This window comes from Fukomys damarensis, unplaced genomic scaffold (genome assembly GCF_012274545.1).
Source record: "Fukomys damarensis isolate Sample0158 unplaced genomic scaffold, DMR_v1.0_HiC HiC_scaffold_8, whole genome shotgun sequence".
NCBI lineage: Eukaryota > Metazoa > Chordata > Mammalia > Rodentia > Bathyergidae > Fukomys > Fukomys damarensis.
In genome coordinates, this window is record NW_022900920.1 from 21,997,138 (window position 1) to 22,021,466 (window position 24,329).

At 40.7% G+C, this 24,329-nt stretch overlaps 1 long non-coding RNA gene across 2 annotated transcripts in view; it reads right to left on the reverse strand.

Annotated features, from left to right (window-relative positions):
• Positions 1-555: 555 nt before the first annotated feature.
• The window catches only part of LOC104869363, a 30,504-nt gene continuing 6,730 nt past the window's right edge, over positions 556-24,329 (reverse strand). Inside the window, exons 1-4 of one of the 2 annotated variants that reach the window (XR_782290.1) lie at positions 8,281-8,417; positions 5,123-5,439; positions 1,754-1,840; positions 556-677 (exon numbers count right to left, since the gene is read on the reverse strand). This is a non-coding gene — a long non-coding RNA (uncharacterized LOC104869363). Of the gene's footprint in view, positions 678-1,753; positions 1,841-5,122; positions 5,440-8,280; positions 8,418-24,329 lie in introns of those variants that run through there. The other variant, XR_782289.1, reaches the window with a different exon arrangement.

Sequence of the window (24,329 nt, forward strand, 5' to 3'; positions counted from 1 at the left end):
TGGCATTTGGCCAAGCACCCTCTCCAGGGGAGCCAGCAATCACTTTGAGTGGAGTCACTCACCCACTGTGCTAGTACATAGAATCTAGTGCTCCACTTCACTGGTGCATTTCTCCCTGAATGCCTCTGGAGTCAGCTGCCCTCACTATGTCTTTGAAGATTTGCCCCTCCTCTCTCCTACTGTGTCCCAGGACCTGGGAAGAAAGTGCAGTTAGCTATCTCTTTATTTTGTATTGTGGTCTGCCTTTTCACTTTCTCTCTGGGCTCCAATTTTCCCTTCAGATCCTTCCTGATTCCTGGGGATCCACCCCCCTCCTGCTATTCTTTTCCAAGTTGTTATTTTCCAGTATTTGGGTTCTGAATCTCAGAGGCATCAATTTGTTGATGTTTATCACTGTGCCATCTTCCCGGAAGCCTTCGATCATTCCCTATTGATTTTATGTACTTTCTTATTTTGTACTCCAAAGTGAGCTCTTATAGTAATACATTGTCTTAGTCTGTTTTCTGCTGTTAAAACAGAATACCTGAGACTGGATAATTTAGAAAGAATGGAGGTTTATTTCTTATAGTTTAAAGAGTAGGAAGTTCAAGATCATGGGTCTGGATCTGTTGGGCACCTTCTTGTGGGTCATTCTGTCACAAGCCGCGACGTCAGGATCCTGCCAGCAGGTCCTAAACCTGAAAGGACGAGGACAGAGAGACGGGAGGCACCTTTCTTCTCAAGTTCCTTGCTTGCTTTATTACAGAACCTCTCCCTTTTATACTCTCCAGCTGCATGGGAGCGAGGGCTGCACGGGAGCGAGGGAGCGAGGGAGCGAGGGAGCGAGAATACCGCCCACACATTCCAGAGGGAAACAATAATCACCATTATGGGTTACATCTGCTACCAGCTGAACTCGCCCGTGGCTATGGGCGAGAGCACACCCGTGCCAGCGAGGTGACTCAAAGTTCAATCATGGCTAGGCCTGTGTCAAGGCTCACCATAATGGCTCGCCATATCATTCCACAGCAAAAGGCAGAAAGGCAAGAGCACATGCACACAAGAGAGAAGTAGGCTGAACTTAAGCTTTAAATCTACTTCCATCATAACTATCACAGTCCCATCTTCCATGACGATGGAGCCCTTATGACCTAATAATCATCTCTTAAAGATACAGGACTGTTGCATTGTTTCCAACACATGAATGTTTGTGGACACAGTCAAAGCACAGCAGGCATATAATACTGCCCTCCAACCTCATGCTGCACTTTACTGGCCCTCTTGTTTTGGCTTTTTCTAATGCGTAACCCCAGATCTTCTTGCTCTTACCTATTACTCATTTATTCTTCCTGCTACCCATCTCTCATTGATTCTCAATGCACTTCCCACAGTTGATATTTAATTTTAAGCTCCTGATGCTCGTATAGGAGGCAATATTTTAAATACAACAGGCTACTCTCTATTTATTGTGCAGATATTCTTCTTATATATCAAGAGGAAGAAAGTCATATGAAGGACATTTAATAGCTAATCTATTAGGTCCCTTTTCTAACCCAGTTTTAATACTAATGCAACCCTCCAGGCAATTACTTTCATGTGCCTTTGAGGCTTTTTCACTCACTTCAAAATGGAATTCTTTACTGTGTGATGCACACAACTCTCAATGTATCTCAGCCTTGAAATATTGACTAAAATGAATATAGCTCTTCCCTGAATAAAAAAAATTGTAAATATTGTCGTGTTTAAAGTTAAAAATTTACTTTGACGTGCTTACCACAAGAGGAGTGCATCCCAAGGTCATCTGTAATTCACCAGTAACTAATGCTCTATGCTCCTCCACTGAAGGTCCACTGACCACAAGCTGGAGTGGGGGAGGGGGAGAAGAAAGGTTAAAGAGAGGCAGGAAGTAGGACTGTGTGAAATACAATGAAAAAGAATTATGAAGAGCACCTTACAGTATTCTCTGTGACTGCTCTGTACTCTAGCTGAGAGAGAGCTCACAAACTGAGCTGGAAATACTTGACCTACACAAACCTCTTGGAAATTTGAGAGACTTTATACAAAAATTGAGATTTCTGGCTTTTCCTGAGAAATCTTCAGTACTGGCCACACCGGGCCTGCATTTCTTCATCAGAACACAATTAGCTGGAAATGAGTAGCAGCTGACCCTTTCAAAACAGGCATGTATGCACGCTCCAGCTGGAAACAGCTCCCACCCCAGCCCCAGCCATAACTCTTATTCCCAACCAGAGCCACTCTCTGCTACTAGCCAAGCCTCTGCAGTCATTTACCTTTGTGACTTCTGTCCTGGAAAAAGCCCCAGGCTTATCCACTTTTAAAAAAATTTCCAAAGTGATGATTTATAGGATCAGTGTACGGTGGTCCCTTGAAATTGGTGAGGGTTACATTCCTAGAGCACCCGTGAATTGTGAAAAACCACAAATTTCGGGTATGGTCAGAAAAATGCCAATAAATGCCCATTTTTGTAGTTTAAACTCTAAATATGCTTTGCCCCCCCAGTTATATAATTTAAGATAAAATTCTGTATTAATAAAGCCTTAGAAGGTGCAAGGCGTTTTGGCAGCATCTTAGGGGGTCTCAGGACTTTAGGGAAAACACAACTGAGGACACTTGAGCTAGCTACACACAGCACCTGTTACGAGGCGAGAGTGCTAGTGTGTGGGTTACAGGACAGCAGCCAATCAGCAGCAAGGAAAACTGCATAAGGCTCTCGGATTGGCTACTTGCGAGCGGGGTCTGTTGCAAAGGATGTTACAGTTTTCGTGAAACTGTGTGGGTTTCAATTATTAGTTAGGTTCTAAGGAAAAATCCACAAACGATTGAACTGCAAACTCCGAACTGCAATTTCGTGGAGATATACTGTAATCTCGTTATTTTATTCATTTCTGAATCTTCATAGGGCCTCATGCAAAGCAGATGTTCGGTTAACCAGGACAAAGTACTTTCTGGATTAGATGGGTAAAACATCTGATGTAGGAACTGAGTGATCTTTTGAAGTTCAGACACACTACTGCTCCTGGGACATGAACTGCAGAATGTCATACTTCAGGCTCTGCTGTCTTCATGGTGGTAAAGAAATCTTTAGATGTTGTATGGGACACAGGCTCTTAGAGGGCCAGCTAGAACTAGTACAACAGAGAAACTCCTTTTATCGGAGACACTTATTAATAGATGGAGATTTCAGTGCTTAATAAAAGGTCTACAGTGCTAAGTCATTAAGTCATTTCACCCTCATTAAGATAGTTTACCACTGTGCACCTCAGTTTCTTCACTAGTAAACAGAGTTTGTTGGTAGAGGGAGCATTCGGCAGTGACACAACCCATTGTCACTTCCTCCAAGAGAAGAATTAGTGAACTATAGTTAATCCAGCACTTTCAAGTAGCTGTTTTTTATAACTAAGCTTGTTATTGATGCTTACATTATTTTAGGAAGGGAAGAGAAAGAAGATGAAAAATAATTGAAAGAAAAAATTGGAAATAGAACTACTAAGACATGTAAGAAGTAGGTAGGAATTGGAGGGGAGGAGAAGAAAAGAGAGAGAGAGAGAGAGTTATTAAATGTACCAATGCCCCACAATAAATGAAATCATTATTCAAGCCTGTACTAATAAAAATAAAAATTTTTCTACATTGCAACTAAAATAATTAATTTTGTATTTCTGATGTAGAAGTAAGTGTGAGAGTCCAAAAATGTTGTTTCTCTTACCACCTGGCACAGGCTGGCTAGGACTTTGAGACCACTGCCTTCCCGAGCCACTTGCTCCAGCATAGACACAGCAGAAGGGAAAGCCCCGCCCAGAGATCAACAGAGAACTATGCCACACTGTCTTCAAAGCTCCAGCCTGCTCCCTCAGTCACGCACCAGCCCTTGCACTAATTAGAGTGAAACAAAATAGGTGCCTTTCTGTTTGGGGAAGAAAATTAAAAATCAAGAAACTGTTCCCCGCTTTTGATGTGACCCGACACCACTGAGCATGTGAAGCGCCCCCTCTTCTGAAATGAAGGATAAAGGAAGCCCCAAGGTGCTAATTGAATTCATGTCTCCTCTACACCCTGAAGTCAGGAAACAGAATTAACACAGCAGTTTCTCTTCTTGGGATATAACTGACCCAAATGGGCCCTTTCTCAAATTAAAAATATTTTTTTAATATCCAAAAAATATTGCCAATAAGATTTTCTGGTTGATATTGATATTTGTAAAAATGTACGGTTGGAAGTTGCTGTAATATAAAGTCACCGTTCTGTTGTTATTTATCATACGTGTCTCGGCCATTTCTTTCCAGTTCTCAATTTTGCCTGTCAAAAATCTGCTCTTCCTGATTACATAGTTTGCCATTTTTGTTTCACTCTGGGTGGGAGAATTAATGGATAGGGGCAAATAATTAGAAATGGAAGGATGTGAAGTATAGAGAAGCCAAGAAAAAAAAAACTTGCATTTGTGGAGGCAAGGACATGTGTGAGGTACCACACAGTAAAAGATTGAAGAGGACACAGCATGGCAAGGATTTAAGAGTTCCCAGGTTTTCTAGTAGTGCTTAACAGCTATTTGGAAAATGCATCTCATTCATTTTATCCTCTTGCTTAATTGTGGAAAACAATACCATGCTTCTCCAATATAATACCTAATCAAGGCTACATCAAACTCTTAGAAGAACAACTGATTAAACAGTCAATGGCATTTGTCTCCATGGCCAATATGACCACCTTTTTTGAACTATATACCTATATTTCCACCTATCTGTTCACCTATGTGTCACCAATCTGTCAAAAAAAAAAATTGCATTTGTGGAGGCAAGGACATGTGTGAGGTACCACACAGTAAAAGATTGAAGAGGACACAGCATGGCAAGGATTTAAGAGTTCCCAGGTTTTCTAGTAGTGCTTAACAGCTATTTGGAAAATGCATCTCATTCATTTTATCCTCTTGCTTAATTGTGGAAAACAATACCATGCTTCTCCAATATAATACCTAATCAAGGCTACATCAAACTCTTAGAAGAACAACTGATTAAACAAAGTCAATGGCATTTGTCTCCATGGCCAATATGACCACCTTTTTTGAACTATATACCTATATTTCCACCTATCTGTTCACCTATGTGTCACCAATCTGTCTACTTACCTACTGAGCAATTTAAGGAAAACTGCAATGTCTTAATTATATTAGCCTCGGTGCCTAGCGCAATAACGCCCAACACAGAGCTGACCCCTGCACAATTTTTGTTGAATGAAGATATCCATTGCCTGGAAAGTCTCATTAAACACTGGATTGGATGTATGGACTGGTATTGGTCAATGTCCAGCACATGTTGTCCAAGTCTTTGTGGATTTTGTGTCAAGTTATGAGCTTCCCCCTTGTAGATCTGAGGCCAGGAGATGAGTCAGGTCTCTTAGTTCTGGCCTCCAACACTTTCCTCTCCGTTGAAGTCCCAGGAGGCCCTGTGTACAAAGATGGGTAAATTATGATACCAACTCAGAAGACATCCTAGATAAGGGGATGCTTGAACACTGGTGAAGGGGCAAAGTGGGAGGCACAATGCCAAGGCTGGGGAAGTAGACTGGCGGTGGCCAATGAAAAAGAGAACTTCACAAATTCCCTTAGACTTGCCAATTAAATTGAAGGGTATTGTTCATCTGTGGTATATAATTTAGCAGCTGAAAAAAGGGAGACAGAGGGCATAAAAGATGCTTTTAAGCCTTTAGTGCAAAAGAAAAAAATAGGATGTTAGCTGGCAGGAAAACCAGGGTCAACGAAGATTTTGTTTTCAGCTTTTGTTGTTTAAAATCCTTAGTAACATTGCAGTAGACAAAATCTGGGGCAAAGAAAAAATAGATCCCCTTACCCTTAGAACTCTCATTTAAAGAGGCCATAATAATTTAATAAGTGATTTGAAGTCAGCCATGACATAACCTTCAAAGATTACAAGAAATCAGACGGAAAAGCAAGGACTTTAGAGAATGTGACTCTAAAACTAAATGTCATTTTGACAGCTTTTTTCTTGGAGGTACATTTAAGATTATTTGAGTTGTCATTTTCTCCAAGAAGACTTCACTTTAATTATACAAATATTGAATATTTTTCAAGATAAAATGGTAAAGAATCTGCTTTGAAGCCTTTAGCCTTCAAACACTATTAAGTGAGATCCTCATTGGAAAAACAGTGAAGAATATGGAAATAAGTACAATCAGGTCTCATAAATGAAGCACTGTGAATGTTAATGGCACAATTTTACCAAGGCCTTTTAAAGAGCCAATAGAGAGGCTTTATTATTTCAAATATCACAGATCTAAGGCTTTATTATTTCAAATACCACAGACCCATGGCTTCCCTGTGGGAAATAGTGATATAAATATTGGTGAGATGCCTATAAAAACAGCTAGGCAAAAAATAAGCCAACAATTTGAATTGGCTACTTGAAAAGCTGCCCAACCTTTCATTTAATTGCCTTTTTGTAACAAGCCAGAAAAAAAGATCTAAACGCCAAGTTTGATGGTTACCCCTGAACATGCTCTGAAATATTTGCTATAAGGGGGATTTAAAATACAATTGCTTTGCTTTCAGCTTGAGTGCAACCAACTGGGGGAAAATTTAATTTCGCTTGCTAGTGGATCGGGCCAGCATGAGTCTCTGTGTAGTGGTGGAAGTGGCCGGTGGAGGGTAGTCCTCGGCAGTGCAGTGTGAAAGAGTGGAAAAGGCAGACATGCATTTCAATCCTGCCTCTTCCACTTCGTAGCGTAGGGTCCTGCATAGGTTATAAGTCTTTCTCAGCTCCAGTTCCCTCATCTGTAAAATGACTGTGTTAATATCAAATTTAGAGACCTATAGTTAGGATTAAAAAAACAAAATTCATTCATTCAGCAAAGTTATATTGAATATCACTACATGCCAGGCCCTGTGTGAGGCTCTTGGGATACAAAGGAGAACAAAGCAGGTGACATTTTAGTGCAGAAGACAGACAACACAGAAAATACCTAACAGATGTGCACCTAATAGAGGTGAGGACAAGCACTCCAGAGAGGGTGAAGCAGGGGTGGCAAATGTTTTTTTTCACCTGGCGACAGTGCCTCCCATTCAGGAGGCTCTTGTTACAATGTGACCGTGACCCTCCCGTAATTGAGAGCTGGGACCTACATTCTCACCCCTTCATACTAGGTGGGTTTTATGTCTGTCTAATAAAATAGAGTACATGGATGCGATGCTACGTGAAACTCCAAATCTAGGTCACACGAGACGCCACAACTGCCGCTTTGCTTGTGGGAACCCTCACCTGTGAAGCCACTATGTAAAGAGCCCACTGTCCTGAGGCCAGCGTGCTGCAAGGAAGTTCAAAGTAGCCCATGAGGCCAGGCCTCATGGAGGGACTAGAGACCACATGCTTGCCAGCTTACAGCTGCTAAAACCCTGTATTGTTCGCCTTCTAGCCACCGTTTAACTGCAGCCCTACAAGAGATCCTGAAGCCTGAACCTTTCAGCTGAGAGAATTTCTGATCCTCAGCAACCACGAAAAATAAAATGATTGCTGATGTTTTAACCCTCTGCATCTGGCGGATGATTTTCTACACTGCAATAGATAACGAGAACGGTAGAAAAGAGGAAGCAGAGCGTATAGTTTTATACAGAAAGAAAAGACTGCTTTGGGATGTCTGCTCAATGAATTTGGTGAGCTAAAATATGAGTGGGCTGTTGCCAGTGAAGAGGGGGCCTGTGTGCTCAGGGGACAGCAAGGAGACCAGAGTGTGGCTGGAGCAGAATAAGAAAGGGAGACTGGGATCACAGATGAGGTAAAGGCCAGAAGGTAGAGTCCGGCAGGCCACTGTGAATATCAGTTTTTACACTGAGTGGGGAAGCCACTGGGTGGTTTTGAGCACAGCATTGACAGAATGTGGTTCGCGTTTTCACAGGAACACTCTGGATGCTCTAATAACACTGGTAGTTTTGCTGTTACTTTTATTATAGCATCTCTAAAAAAGCAGAGATCTTTTCAGTAAGCTTAAGCTGTGTATCCGACTCCTCCTAAGCTACTAATGGTAAAGATGGATACAAATCCACACGGGCTCTTTCTCACGGTAAGGAAGTAGCTTTAGAGGAATTTGGCCCCTACCCTATGTGGCGACTGGTGGCTCCTATCACCTCAGCTAGTCACAGTCATTACAAGCTGAGGCTCTGGGGCCAAGATGAAGTGAATCCTGGCTTTACCACTCAAGAGTGGTCACCGTGAGTTACATTAACCTCTCTATGCTGCTGTTTCCCCATCTGTCGAATGAGGATGATAACTATACCTGCTTCAGGAAAATCAGGTGAGGGTTAACAGAAAAGGCATCTTAGCATTTAGTCGGTGCCCGCACACAGGATGACCTCACTCGTGTCACAGGGTTTAATGCCCAGGCATCCATCCGACTCCCATCATTCTGCCTCTCTCAATGCTGCATTAGAAAAAAATCATTATTCCACCCTCAATCCCCTCTGTACCACCTCCAACCACATTCTCCTTCCTTTTTGGCTCAATAGCAATTTTCCCTGGAAAATTTCACCCTTCCCGGTGTAAAACTCCTAATCTCATTTTCAATGTCCAAATGAATTCTACCTTTCCTCTACTGTGATTTTTAATTCCCTTCTATGACTACTTGTGTCAAAATCTTAGCCCATGACATCTTAGGTGACCCAGATTCTCCTACCCTTTTCAGACTCTGCTTCTGATTTTCTCGTATCACCTACATATTCCACACATTCTTCTTGCATGTCCTCTCCTACCTCTGGAACCCCTTCTCATCTTTCTGGAGAATTTTAGACCTGGATCATGGTGCTTTTCCCCTGTTGCTACTCTTGAGGACTTCCAACATCCTTGCTAATAGCGCTCCTCACAGTCTGGGCTCAGTTTCTCAAGCTCTTCATCTTTTCTACCATCGTCTTGGCTCCTGTCAGTTATATCACAGGCATAACTATGCCACAATTATAACTCAGTCTGTGCAGTTTCTCAGAGGTTATTCACCTCCATGACCTACAGGTGGGAGGAAAGAGTGCTGCCCTGAGAATCCAAAGCTCTGACACTGCTGCTAGTGGACTGGGTGACTTGAGCATGTCACCTTCTCTTCCTGGGCCTTAGTTTTCTTCAAGAAGGGGACAGGACAACTCAATAGAAAGAACATTAACCTTTAATACCAGCTTATCCATGTGACCTTGAGCAAATCACTAAAGATTGCTGGCCCACCTTCCTTCCTTCCTTGCATCCTTCCTTGTAAATTGAGGTGGCTAGAGGAAACTCCTTTGATGATTCCTACACGTATAAAAACTATACATTGTCTAAGATTGAAATTCTATTTTTTTTTCAGTACCAGGGATCCAACTTGGGTCCTTGTGCTTACGAGGCAGACAGTGGCGCTACAGAGCAAAATCCCCAGCCCTGAAATTCTATTGTTGATCCTCTCTCCTCCTTCCTGGTCTCTGACTTTCTTACTCTCATTGGAGCAGTTTTTCATTCTCATCAGGTTCACTGAGCCTAATTTGGGTCTTCCACCCTCCACTCTCCTGTGCTGCACACTTTTATTGGACCACATGCATTTTCCCAGGTCCCTGTACCACTCCCTCTCTGCTCTTTGTTAAGACCTTAGCATGGAAAACCCTTGCCTGCTTCAACACAGCTCCAGGGCCTCCTTCATAATCCACCTCAGGGTCACCTCCAGGAGGCTCTCTGGACACCCTCATCGTAGCACCTTCTATCCACCTCCAAGGCACACTGCTTATCTCTACCCATAGCCCTTATGACATGATATTATCTCTTCGACTTTGAGACCTAGGATGATATCTGTCATCTTTTTATCCCTCACTCCTGAAACCAAGCATGGCACATGGCAGTTGGTGGATTGCTACTTAGTGAATGATCTCAGCATGCTACAAAGAATATGTGTGCTGTTCCAACCTGGACTGTAGGATTTGCATTAGAAAGGCCAAGTTTAAAATCTCTGTCCCTTCATTTTGAAAGTAACATATTTTCGATAGAACCTGTCCTTCAGAACACCTCACCAGGGTATCATGTTCTTTGACTTTTTCAATGAATCCCCTCCCCTCCCAAGGCCAGCCCCTATATGTTTCTTATTTTTAACGAAGTATTATATTCTAAAAGCACAAACTTTGGAACCGTGCCTGACTTCTGTAGATGTCCTTGTCTCATTTTGTAGTTCTCTTTCCTGGACTCCCCCGATGGCTTCCTAATGAGTCTCCCTAATTCTCTATCACACTTGCATATACTTCACATTCAGACTAATTTTCCAAAAGTACAATACTTTCCTTCCTGTCTAATAAGATCCAAATCCTTCAGCTCTCATTCAAGCCTTTCATCATTTCATTTTAACCTGTTTCTTAGAGCAATGGTACGGAGAAGGCAAAGAACACTGTCCTCAAAGTTGAAGGATTTTTACAAGTAGTTGGGTCTTGAAAGAGCAGTGGAATTCAGCTTGGCCTAATGATCAGAGTCACAAAAAGATGAACATTCATAAGCACAATTCTGCCATTTATTTGAGTCACCCAACAGTCACTGCATTTTGCTGAATCTAGTTTCCTTATTCAAAAATAAGAGACATATTGACATTCCTAGATTCTATTGAGCCAGAAAGCAAGTATTTGATCTGGGAGCACAGAATCCCCACCTTTGTGTTGTGAATCATTTCTTAGATAATCAAATCTAAATGTGCAGGGGATATGGTTTTCGTATTTGTTTGTCTGTTTTCTCCCAAGATAAGTTCTCTGTACTGACAACAGTAGACAATCTCCTTGGAGAAAACCTCTGTTCTTCATGGTTATGTGACTTATGAAAATGCAGGGTAAGTATGAATCTATCATACCAGGCTAAGGCTGCAGAACAAGATATTCTGTATCTTCATATAAGAGCTGCCTCAACCCAAGAAGAGCTTTGGGAAGAAGAGGCTTACTTAATAAAGAGTACAGAGATGATTATAGTTTGAATTGTATCCCTTCCTAAAAGATAAATTGAAGTCTGAGTTCCCAATATCTCAGAATGTAACTGACTCGGTCACTTCCCTTAACCCTGGGACACAATACCCAACACCAACAACTTAAGGGAGGAGAGGTTTATTTTGGTTCACACTTTTTACAGGTTTCAGTCCATAGTTGGCTGGCCCCAAGGCAGAGCAGCAGGGCAGAGGAAAAGCAGGTCATGGCATGGCATCTGAAAAGCAGAGAGAGTGTGAAGGGAGGAGTGGGGAAGAGATAAACCCTTCCAATCCGGGCTCTCAGTTACCCAGCTCTTTGATCAGACTCCACCGCCCAACAGCAAATCAGCTATACTATAAACCCATCAGTAGACTAATCCATTGATCATTATCATGTCCCCCATGACCCAGTCACCTGCCAACAGTTCCGCTCACGAGCACATGAGGTGAGGGGGTGGGGATATCTAAATATAAATAATAACAGTGACCATATGTGGGAATAAATTGGGATCTAGAATATTCTCTAAAAGGCTTATGTGTTAAAGGCTTGGTCTACAATACAGCAGTATTCAGGGGTGGGCTTCCGGATCTTGAGGGTTCTGACTTCAGCAATGGAATAATCCATTGATAAGTTCATAGGAAGGGGTGGAAACTAGGAAGTGAGACCTGGGTGGAGGAAGTAGGTGAGTGGAGGCATGCTCTGGAAGGACATCTCTTGGACCCAACCCCTTCCTCCTCTTTTCCTCTTTGCTTCTTTTCTGCCATAAGGTAAGCAGCCACTTCTCCACTTCAGGCTCCTGCTACCATGATAAATCTGCCTTGACTAAGGCCCAAAGCATGAAGTCAGCCGACCTTAGACTAAAACCTCTGAAACTGTGTGTCAAAGCAAATCTTTCCTCCTGCAAGTTGGTTTTCCAGGTATTTCTTCACAAAAGAGAGATCACTAACACATAAGGTCATTGCAGATGTAATTATTTGAGATGAGGTCATACCAGCCAATACAAGCTTATTTATTAGAAATGGAGGAGAGACAAAGAGACACAAGAGGGGAAGATATCGTGAGACAGTGAAGGCTGAGAAGGAACGATTGCAAAAACTGCCAATGATTGGTAGCAAACAACAAGGAGCTAGGAAGAAGCAAGGAAAGATTCTCTGACAGGTTTCAGAGGGAGCATGGCCCTGCCAATACCTTGAATTTGGATTTCTGGCTTCTAAACTTACAAGAGAAAGTCTGTTGTCTTGAGAACCCTAGTTCATAGTATTTGTTATACAGCAACCCTAGGATGCTAATAAATATCTACTTCTCACCGGGCATGGTGGTGCACGCCTGTCGTCCCAACACTTGGGAGGCAGAGGCAGGAGTATCGCCCCAAGTTCAAGGCCAGCCTAGGTCACATAGTGAGTTCAAAGCCATCCCTGAACTATACAGTGAGACTCTGTTTCAAAAAACAAAACAAAATCTTCTTCTCAAAGTAAAGAAGCACTATCTCCACTCCCTAAGATTTGAGATAACCCTGTAGTTAATAAAAGTAAAAATAAAATACCTTGGAGAAAAAAGGTGTCTTCAATGGTAACCCCACTCTGCCACAATCCTTGAGAAAAGCAGGCCCTGTGCAGCATGTGGAACAGACTAGATGGAGCTCTTCTAGTTTCAGCCACTGCGGCACAGTGCAGGTACTGGGGGAAAAGGGTAGACCATGGACACAGAAACCAAAAGGACTGTTGTGCAAGACTAACAGTAAGCTGGTACTTTATATAGCTCTACCAGTTTATGGCTGCAGTTCAGTCTGATCATTTCATCTCTATGCCACACTAATATTCCAATAGTATAATATCATGCCTGCTCTAACTTGCAAGTTAGACATGAGACACAACTCCAGCTTCAGAAGGAACCTAGCTCAGCTGGAAAATCAAATAGGGTGAACAAGTGCAATGAACTCTACAAACATAGATTCCCCCTAAAAAATTCATATACTGAAATTTGAATCCCAAGGTGATAGTATTAGGAAGTAGAGCCTTTGAGAGTTGATTAGGTCCTGAAGGAAGAGCTTTCATGAATGGGACTCTCACCATTAACGAAGACACCCAGAGAGGTTTCTTGTCCTGTCTTTCATGAGATAACACAACCCAGAGCCATTATCTATGAGGAGATGAGTCATTACCAGATCTTCTAAAGATTACCAAATCTTCAAGAGTCTTAATCTGGGACTTCCTGGTTTCCATAGCTGTGAAAAATAAATTTCTATAGTTTATACACTATCCAGTTCACATAATTTTGTTATAGCAGCAGAACAGACTAAAATAACAATAATCCACAGATTTACCAAGGAACAGTTTCTAAAAGTGACATCACGTGGCTCCAGTTCTTTCTTCTCCTGATATTTAGAAACAAGACTGACATCTTATGGACAAAGACTGGACTGAGAAGAGGAAGAGGAAGTTCTCGACAAGACATTGGACTTCCTGCTGATGAAGAAAAGTCTTGAATTCAAACAATTAGAAAAATGAGAGATTTTTGTTCTATTTATAGCTCAGGTTGAAAAAGCAGGTCAAAACGGCAAACAGAACACAGCAAAAAACAAAACTGTCTACGTGCTTAGGTATGAAGGACAGCGTTTCAGATATAATAAGTGAGAAAAATCTATTATTGGAAGGTTCGGAAGAGATTTTCTGAAACCTATAGTACACTTTGTTGAATCAAATCTCTGAATAGACTGCAAATAAAAACTCCTTTTTACAGACATGAAGCTATTACTCAAAATCAGCCAAGGGCGAAAGGGGCACACAACAGGAGTGGAAATTTATCGGCTGTTTCCACGCAGAACTGAATTCAGAAAAATATCCAGTTTCTCAGCAACAGCTTGTCATCAGCTACAAGTTCTGCTGGGAAATAGCCATGGGATGCTTGACAGTCCAATATTACGTGGATACAATGTGGGTGAAGTAGTGGCCCTCCAGAAGTCAGCAAAAGTTATGATTAAAGGAATCAGTTGCATCCCCCGAGCACTGAAGATCATCATTGCAGTCCTTGACTACTCAAGCCTCCTGCTTCAGCTGTCCTTTGTGGAATCTGTGGTTTTCTGTGTTAAGACGGGTGCTATGTGATAGTCATTCTCAAGTACTCAGAGAACACCTACCATTGATGTCAAATGTACAAAGAAGGTTTAAAGGGGGCTATGCTGATGGGAAGTCAATATGATTTTTTATACACAGAAAACTGATCTTATTAGTAGGCAGAGTCACAAAAGTGTTGGGTCACAAAAATGGGAATTAAATTCCTAAAATTATCACCTGGAGCTTTATGCTCTATTTGTTTCCATATGTGCTTATTTAAATTGTTTATGATACAAGTTTTCTTATCTCCATAACAAACATAGCAGCCCTTGTTATCTCCATGGATACCGAAAGTCTGAATGAGTTGATGCCTCCTATGTGAGTCCATTAAAAAAAAAAAGATGCAAAAAAAGTGAAGTAAAGACAACACAAAAAGAATTATTTACCTTTTCTACTTCTCAGATACTAATGGATAAGTAAGAAAGTCATTTTCCCCCAAGTATTGTTCTTTCACTTTTCCTTTCCATGATTCCTCATTCTTTTCTCTTATGTCCTTGACATAAATATACGCTACATAATTTTTTTTTCTCTTTTTCAGCAGGAACTCATACTGACCTCTCCAGGGCAAGATCACAGGAAAGCACATTTGGTTATCTATTCAATAAATGTCTATTCTTTGCTTTCCATAGATGAGGGATTATGTTAAGTACAATGGAAGGTAGAAAGATGTTTAAGGCATAATTTTTGCCTTGAAGGAGTCTACACATATGTAAGGAATGGATACAAGTAATAAAATCTAGGGCCAGGGATTTAACTCAGTGATTCCGCCGCCTGCCTCGCAAGTGCAAGGTCCTGAGTTCAATCCCTGGTACCAAAAAAAAATAAAAACTTAAAATCAAATAAGTATAGAATAAGTGCCAAAAAGATTCATGAAATGAAGTTCATAGACTTCCATAAAGTGGTGAAATTTAAAGTAGATTTTGTTTTTTGAGACAGGGTAGTTCAGTCTGACCTTGAGCTCACTATGGAGCCCAGGCTGGCCTTGAACTCACAGCAATCCTCCTACCTCAGTCTCTCAGTGAAGTAGCTTTTTAAAGCTGGAGATGGAAGTCAGTGTGGGAAAATGAGTGCAGGACTTCAAAGGAAAAGATAATGGGTTGAGCAGATGTATAGCAGAGTGGCGTTCTTGATTTCCACAGGAGACAACTAGCGACAGGGCAAGCCTTTGCCTGCCACCCTATGTGTTGTTTTTTTCCCATAAAATGTCTTGTTCCAGAAATGTAACTGTTTGAGCTGCACAGTGCTCCTGCCCAGTGTATCAAAATGTCCTGTAACTGAGCTACATGTTTCGAGAATGTTCTGTTTACTCTGTCCCTCTGCTTCAGTGAGTGTGCTCACCTGGTATGTGTTTCAGGAATGTTCTGTAACTCCACCCTCCCACTTCTGTGAGCATGCTTGCCTAGCACGTTGGGCCCACCCTCCTAGATCTCTATGTAAGGCTGCTCCTTTTGCTGCTCAGCACTCAGAATTCAGAATGGGCAAACTCCCTTGGCTAATAACAGGGTTTCTCCATCTCTTCAAGTAACTTAGACTCTCAAGTCTTCAAATTGCTGTAGCTGTAGCACTTGGGCTGTAGCATCTGGCTATAATACTGAGCATTTTCACTTTGCTACACTAGTAGTCTAGTTGGTTAAAAAATGAGTTGTCTGTAGTTAGCTTATGGAAGATTAGGCTGGAAACTCAATTATGGTTTGGTTGAAGATGGGATTAAATACCAGGTTAAGTTCATAATATTAGTTTTCAAATCCTTTCTTTAGCTTTGTTTTTAAAAATTATGAAATAGGAGCAGAGCATCTCTAGCTAAGTGAGATAGGAAAATATTTCTTCTTGTGTTATTCATAAGCTACAGTTCCTTTAAGGAGTTCCATGGCACCCTGAAGATTCTACGAGTACTCTGTTAAGAAATACATTTTGCACTAGGCAAAATGAAGCCATTAAAAGTTACTAAGCATGGAGATGACAAAATTAGAATAGAATACTCAGGAGATACACCTGGCATCACTGTTGAGTTAACTGGCAAGGAACAGACTAGAGACAGGAAAACAGAATTAAGAAAGCACTGGCTAAATGTTAGGCACTCGGTAAATATTTGATGATTAAACAATAAAACTACAGCAAGAAATATAGTGAGGTATTGTCAAGGAATAATAAATAACACTTGCTAGTGATTGATTATGTGAGACAACAGAGAGGGTTGTGATGAAAAATGCAATATTTCAAGTCTGGGTTTCTGGGAGAAATGTGGGAAAAATAACCAGAAGTAAAAAACATCAAGAGGAACTAAGGGGGTGGGAAGATCATATGTTAGATAATTAGCAAGTTGAATACATTGCAGAGATATTCAGCTGTACATATCTAGAGACGCTTAGAAATGGGAGGATAGAAATTAAGAGAAAGACCTGAGTTATTGGCAGATAAAATAATGTAATAAAGACATATGTAATAATGTAATAAAGACACAAGATGACAGAAAAGTCAATGAGGTGAGGCAGATTCTGGGAAACAAGGACACTGAGAGGAAAGGAGGCAGAGGGGAAGCTAAAAAGATAACAGAATGTTTGGAAAAGTAAAAGAAGATCAAAATCTTTTCATGTCATAAATACCAAGTGGGAGACACTTTAAAGGAGGGGAAAACTCACATGGTCAATTTCTTTAAGGACATAAAAAGGAAGAAAACCAAGAAAAGGTCATTATATTTGGTATGTATCAGTTACCTTCAAAAGACCAGGGTCCAATAGTGAGGAAGGAGGTCTGATTATCTTGGATTCAAATACAAAAGGATGGTTAAGAAAAGAAAATAATGATACTTTGCAGGCCAGGCTTTTGAAAAGGAAACTGGATAGTAACTAGATTAAAATAAACTTTTTCTTTCACTTTTTTAAAGCCTAAGAAGATCCTAAGCACATTTATAGGCAAATAGGAAAAGAGAAAAAAACCCCATAGAAGGAAAACTGATGTTAAAAAAATTAGTCAACTTGAAAATTTTGAATGATTAGAGCCTGCTTTTTCAAAGTTGTGTACATAGTGGAAAAAGAGCGTCTGAAATGTGAACGTAAGTCTTGTAATCAGTCAATTACTGTATATAATGCTGCAGCTTAAGAAACCCCATGAACTTTACTTGGAAGAATGTTCATGTGTACCCAATTAGTCATCTGGCGGGAGGCTAAGAAGCAGTTCTTTGAGTCGCACAGAAAACAGAGACGTTTATAACCTTGAAACACTGTTAGGAGCCATGATAACATTAAGGTATTTGTACAAGTGCTTGAAAACATCGAGCTGTAATTTCAAAGAAGCTATGCTAAAGTCCTCAGGCACTGTATAAAGTAGATTAGGACTCAGTGCTAGCCACAGGGAACTGGTGGAAACATGAAAACTAAATGTAACATGGTAACCCAGAAGGATTGCTGGAACAGAAAAATACAGTAGGTAAAAGCTAAGGAAATCTAAATATAGGGTCAATGTCAGGAATAGCAATGTATCAATATTGGCCCATTATCTGTATTATTTGTACTCTTGTAACAATTGCAGAAACTGCGTGTGGGATAGATGAAAACTCTCTGTACTATATTCCAAGCTGTCCATAAATCTAAAAATGTTCCAAAACAACAAAGTCTGAACACCAGCCATTTGCATTCTGTGAGCAATTAGAGCATAATAAATGCATGGGCATGCCACACGTGAAATGTGTGTGAGCGTGTTCCCACAGGGACTACGTGCTGAAAAGTCAGTCTGTCGTGGTGGTGGCAGGAAGTGGATCGGAAAGAGGTACAGCCTAGAGGGAGGTCCTTAGATCAGTTGAGGGTGTGTACTGAGAAGGGAGTGAGGTTCTCTTGGAATTCTATTAGTTCTTGTGTGGGGGTTGTTATTAAATTCCGAGCCTGGTCCCATCCAGCCTCTCTGGCCTCCTATTTGGAGAAATGATCTCTTCTTCCTGCAAGTGCTCCTGACATTGTGACATCATTCTGCCGTGATGGTCCTCTCCAGAGCTGAGCCAATGCCAGGCCTTCAAATCTTTAGGAACTAATGAGTTAAATAAGCCTCTCTCCTTATAAAGTTAGTCTCCCTCAGGCATTTTGGTGCAGTAACAAATAAATAGACTAATCCAGGCCACCTGGAATGAAGCAAGATGCACTACACAGGTACTATAGGTTGTGTTCATCATGAAGCTGTCTTTCTCTGCTTTGGGATTTCCTTGTTAAAGTGACTTATGGGCACAGCCCTTCACTTTTTCTACCAAAAAAAGCAGAATTAGATTAGTGGTACAATTCCAGCAACAGTAACTGTGCACATACTCAGGGCAGCAATGTTGCGTGGGCTCTGGATCCAATGCTTAGGTTCAAATCCTGGCCATGAAATTTGGCCAGTTGTTCAGCTTCTCTGGATCCATTATCTGTAAAACTGAGAGGATCACAGTGCCTGCCTCACCAGTTTGCTCTGAGGATTAAATGAATTGACGCAGTTGCCTCTCACAAGGACTAGTTCTAGGACCTACTCTAGATACCAAAATCCACAGATGCTCCAATCACTTATATAAAATGGTGTATTATTTGCATATAACCTATGCATACCTTCCTGTATATGTTGGTTCAAAAAACAAAATTATCTGGTGTGAAAAACTATAATCATAAATAAGATCCTAATGGCCTGTTGTGTAAAGGTACAAGATCCCAATAATGAATGTAACTGTACTGTATACCTAAAATGTAACAACAAGCTCAATTAAAAAAAAAGATCCTAATGGTATAATTGACAATTTGAAATAGGAAGAAAAGGGCTAAAGGTGGAGGGGAAGTGGGAAAGGTAGGGAAAAGAAAAAAATACGAGAAAATGAAAAAGTGGAAATAAAGTTTTTATAAATAGGAAAGGGAGGAGGGGGTGGAGGGAGGGCAGGGGGATGGGAAAAAATGAGAAGCAAGACCTGTCATGTAAAGGCACAAGATCCCAATGATGAATGTAACTGTACTACATACCTAAAATGTACCAATAAACTCAATGAGAGACCTGTCATAAAGGCACAAGATCCCAATGATGAATGTAACTGTACTACATACCTAAAATGTACCAATAAACTCAATGAGAAAAAAAAAAACAAAATTAATCATAAAAGTTTCCATGCAGATATAGTGTACTGATTTTGTTTGGTGTTAATGGATGTCAGAAAGAGATAAACTGTAACTGCACTTCCCTAAAGAACTGCCAGATACTTGGTGCCTCAGTTGTAAGGGTTAGCTTTAACAAGGCCAAATAAATGGGCCACTTATTTTTAAATATGAATGACCCCTACATTGATTTGGGAAGATAGAATTCATCAATTGATAAACCAAGTCCCTTGCTAATGTTCCTGGCCAGGAGTCAATGAAAAATGTATAAAAGTAAAGTTATTTTTAAGATAAAAATACCTTGAAAAACTGGGTTTGACTTCTAGATCTGCATTTTTATTTGATTAGTGGCATAGCTGGTTCCAGCACATAGTTTAATTTTTTTAATATATTTAGCATGTGCAGAAATATTTTATCCATCTCTAATTTACTTAGTGTGAGAAATAAGGAATAAGCTTATTTCTTCCTCAGTAGCTAGCAGATTATCTCAACACCAATTACTGCACGATCAATTTCCACCTACTAGTTTACCATGACACTTTTTATTTTATATTAAAATTTTTTATGCATTTGACAAGTCTACATTATTAGACTTGTCTGTCTCATTGATCCATTGTACTCATGTACTAGTTCTGATTTAATTATTTTAGCTTCATAATACATTTTAATATTTTGTATTTCTCTCTACAGTAGAAATTCAATTTAACATTTCCTGTGATTGGGATGCTTTTCCAATTTAAAATGATGGAGATGGGTTGGGAGTAGAATTTAAATAGTAGCAAGCTTCTCTTTTAACAGCATGGATTTCTTCTCTTCCATCTAAGACAGCTATGATTTTGCATTGAGTAGTAAGAAATCTAGAGTGCTCTGCCAATGAACTGCCTGCTCTCTTTCTCTCCTTCTGTCTTCTCAATTCTTCTGTAGTCTTAGTTACATTAAAACTAAGCTGTAAACACCCGGTTGGAGGAAATGGGTAATCATTCCAGAAGACAGTGCCTACTATGGTTTTGAATTTCTTTAAACCTCCCTTTCATTTTATCCACTGCTCTCTTTACTTAGAGATGATCAGATCAGATTTCTCCACACATTTGATTCCACAGGAATACAAATGACCACGAACAATATCTGTTTTCTGTGATATTGGTTTTCCAACAATAGGTCATTTGGATTATTATTTTTTCTCTTGGTTTTTTTTTCTTTCTTTTCCTTTCCATCAGCCTTTAATTAAGAATTATATATCTTTAATTTACTGCCTAATTTATACTTCACATTTATATTATCAACTTTTGGCCTTTTTTCTTACTAGTTTTTCACTCAGAACAAGGCAAGAGGCTTCCATGTTTTTCTGTTTTCAGCAGAAAAGAAGAGGCAGACATTACAGCGTAGAGTAGGCTCTGGAGATCAAGAGCCCTAATGGCAGGAAGGCAGAAAGGCATTTCTGGTGGAAATGGCTGCTGTCAGAGTCCACCCACGAGTGGCGTTGAGGAGTCAGTTTGCTCCATGAAATATTGCTCTGTGAAGAATCAAAACAGTGCATTGTTGTTCCTGACATGCAGTCAAAAGGTAAGACCTACTAGGACAAGGCTGTTATTAGAATTGCCAATAGACCTACAAAGTAATGAGACCAGAAGCTCAACCACAAACAGCGAATATTATTAATAAAAATTAAACATATGCTTTAAATCCTAAATTAATTTGAAAAAAGCCCATAATATAAGATATATTAAACATATTTTTAAAGGAATAAGAAAGGAACCAGATAATTTTCCCAGGGTAACTGATTGTTGAAAATCTTAATAAATATACTACTTTCAAAAAGAATAAGAAGAAATGAAGGCTTGAGAAATGATAAGATCTGAGAAAACATGATCAAACACTTCTCTGAAGAATTTCAACACTGAAATGAGATCTTTCTTTGGTCACACATTGCCAAAAATCTCCCAATATATTGAGGTTTGAGGCATTTTCATGGAGGATAATTTGGGCATTGCTGTATATGGTGCTTTAAGTCCAATTGGTGACAAATTTCTTTTTTAAAAAGAGCAGATTTACTCTACCAGATTCATGTAGGGATAGAAACATAAAAGGTCAGTCCTCAACCTATGTCCCTATACTGTTCTGCATAATAACTTTTACATAGGAGCCCGTCAGAGCCCCAAGCCTTTTGTTTAAAGTTTGGTTAGGCAATACTCAGTGACACATCCTAGCATCTATTTATTTTCCCACCTGAGAAAAGAAGTAACTGGGATAATTGCCAGTTATCCCTTTATCCAACTGATTGGGCCATTGAAGATGCAGATTTTGCTTTGATGCTCAGAGGCACTAAAGATGCCCTTATTTCCATAACATTATTCTTCCAAAAGAAGGCACCCGATGTCTGATGCCTTGTTGCAGCATTTTTGGTTTTGGTACTAAGCAATTCCAAAGAATCATTTTCTACTTGGCCTCAAGGAAAATGGCTGCCAAAGGAGCAAAATGCAATTGAGATTAAATATGACTTAAAGATGAAAACAAGCGATAAAGCTGTAAGCAGCTATTAGGGCAGCAGCCCGAGTGTACTGGACACTTCCTGGCCATAGGCACATTATCATGTAACTGTGTTGTGCTTTGGATCTTAAATGTCCCCCAAAGCTGTTATGTTAAAAGCTTGGGCCCCACCTGATGGTGCTATTGGGAAGTGGGGGAAACTGAGGAGGTGGGGTCTAGTTGGAGCCCGTTCCTTGGCGATGTGCCCTTGGGGCTATATTTTGTACCTTGCCCCTCCGCCGCCCCCTCCTTCTCCCTCCTTCGCTCTCCCCCTCCACCATTGCCCTCTCCACTAGATGCTCTGCCATACAAGTCCTGAAACAGTGGAGTCAAGCAACCATGGACTGAAACATGAGCCAAAATAAATCTTTTCTCCTTTAAGTTGTTTTTCCCAGGTGTTTTGTCACACCAACAGACAGCTGAAGGAAACTTTAAAAATTTTTCCTCACTATAATCCTGAATTATTTCACTGTTTTGAGATTACTGTCAAACACAACGACATTCCTGGGTTACTGAGAAGGACTAATGAAATCAGCAGCTAATGCACTTGGTACATGGCATATAGCGAGCATGTAATGAAGAGGAAAGAGCCACGCAGTATCCCCCTGCTACTAGAATCAGACTGGATTTGTAGCAAAAAGCCTGGATCTTAAAAACCTACTTGAGTAAAAAAAGAAAGGCAGGGCCGGGGATTTAGCTCAGTGGTTCCGGGGTCTGCTTCACAAGCGCAAGGACCTGAGTTCAATCCCTGATACCAAAAAAAAAAAAAAAAAAAAAAAAAAAAAGCAAAAAAATCACAGTATCATTAGATAAATTATATAATATGTTTATATAAACTGCAAGGACACATACACATAAATGCACACTAAATACATTAGAACAATTACTTATGGGTATGTGGCAGGGGGCAGGGCAATGTGAGCAAGGATCGAGAACACACAAAACAAAGCCAGGGGCTGGGATGGTTATAGACACCAATGAAAATGTGCCGTGAGATGAGGGGTATAATTAACTCCCTAAATCCAAGGTTAAAAACAAAAAGATAAGCCGGGCGTGGTGGCGCATGCCTGTAATCCCAGCACTCAGGAGGCTGAGGCAGGAAGATCGCTGTGAGTTCGAGACCAGCCCGGGCTACATAGTGATTTCCAGGTCAGTCTCAACTACATAGTGAGACCCTGTCTCAAAAAAAAAAAAAAAGCAACAACAAAAACAAAAAACCAAAAAGATAATAATAACTAGTATTATGACTCCTAGGCCTTCCACTTGCTCTCCACTTTGAAATGCTGGAATGCCCTTCAAAGGTACCTTCTGTACTTGTTCAGCTGGGGGAAGCATTTACGTCCAGCTTCTAGATGATTTAACACACTAGGGAGTCAGTAAATAAAAAGACAGGTGCTCTCCTGTGTAGCCTTTCCGGACTTCAGGGCAGAATTACAAAGCTGGCTCTACACATCTGATTTCACCTATGAAATTAGGGCAAGGGAAGAACGTGCATGGAAAAAAAAGTGATTATATTGTTATGCCTTCCAAACAAGGGTCAGCTGCCTCTTTTTACCCATGCGTTAAAGGCAAGATAAACAGAATTGGCTTTTATCACATCTCTTCAAAACTGCACTTTGTCCTACCCCTGCAGGAGCCCCGAGCTTTTCCATCTGCATGCACAATGATACCGGGATTAATTGTGGTGCAGTGGAGGAACAAACTCTCTCACTTAGCTGCATTTGTGCTGGCACAGCAGTAAAGGATGGATTGAAAAATGTTTGCATTTCAAAGGCAACAGAAAAAAGTTGAAAAACCAACCACTGCCCGAGCTCAAGAGTTTCGGTGTTAACCGTTGCGGCATGGTGTTTTCCACTGAGAGCCGGAAATGAGCCTGGCGTTGGTGGAGTTTTCTCCTTCCTCCTCAAGGTCAGCCGAATTCTAATGATCAGTTCTCCCAGGAAAGCAAGGAATGGATTGAAGGGTTAAGGATTATTGTTCTGTTATCCATTATAGGATCAATATGTTCCTCCACCAGGTTTTCTGCTTGTAACATTACTTACATGACTGTATATGCATGAGTATTACTACCCAGGTAAACACAGTGGGACACCCCAAAACCCCTGCCCTGCCTGCCATTCCAAGTTTCCACCACTGCCTGCTGGAGATGACACCTTTTACCTCCTGGACTTCACTGATGTTGTCCCATCCCATTCTTTCTCTGTCCCTGGTTCTCTTTAGTGGCTCCTTATGTTTATCTTTCTCTTTCCACCTGTCAATCAGGGGTGAGTGTGTGACATCATACTAGAATCCGGGACAGAGTGCAGAGTTTGAAAACCAAGCAGCACTTTGTTTGATTTGTCACGTTGTTTAATATGACTTGGATTATCGATACCATTAAATAAAGTGGGTGAAATTTATTCATCAAAGGGGATGTGAGTTTGTACAGAAAATGTGAGGAAGTCTGAGCAGCCTAACCCTATCTGTAAGATTTTCACAGGTTTGATTCTTAGCCAGCTCCTATCTCTGTTTCTCTGCTGGTGGTGGGTCTGTCTTTTCCACACACTGACTTGCTCCTTGCCAAGCTCACCCACCATTACAGCTTTTACTTTCACTCCTAATTCTCTAGCCCAAAGCACACCTCCCCCTCTCTCCCTCCCACCC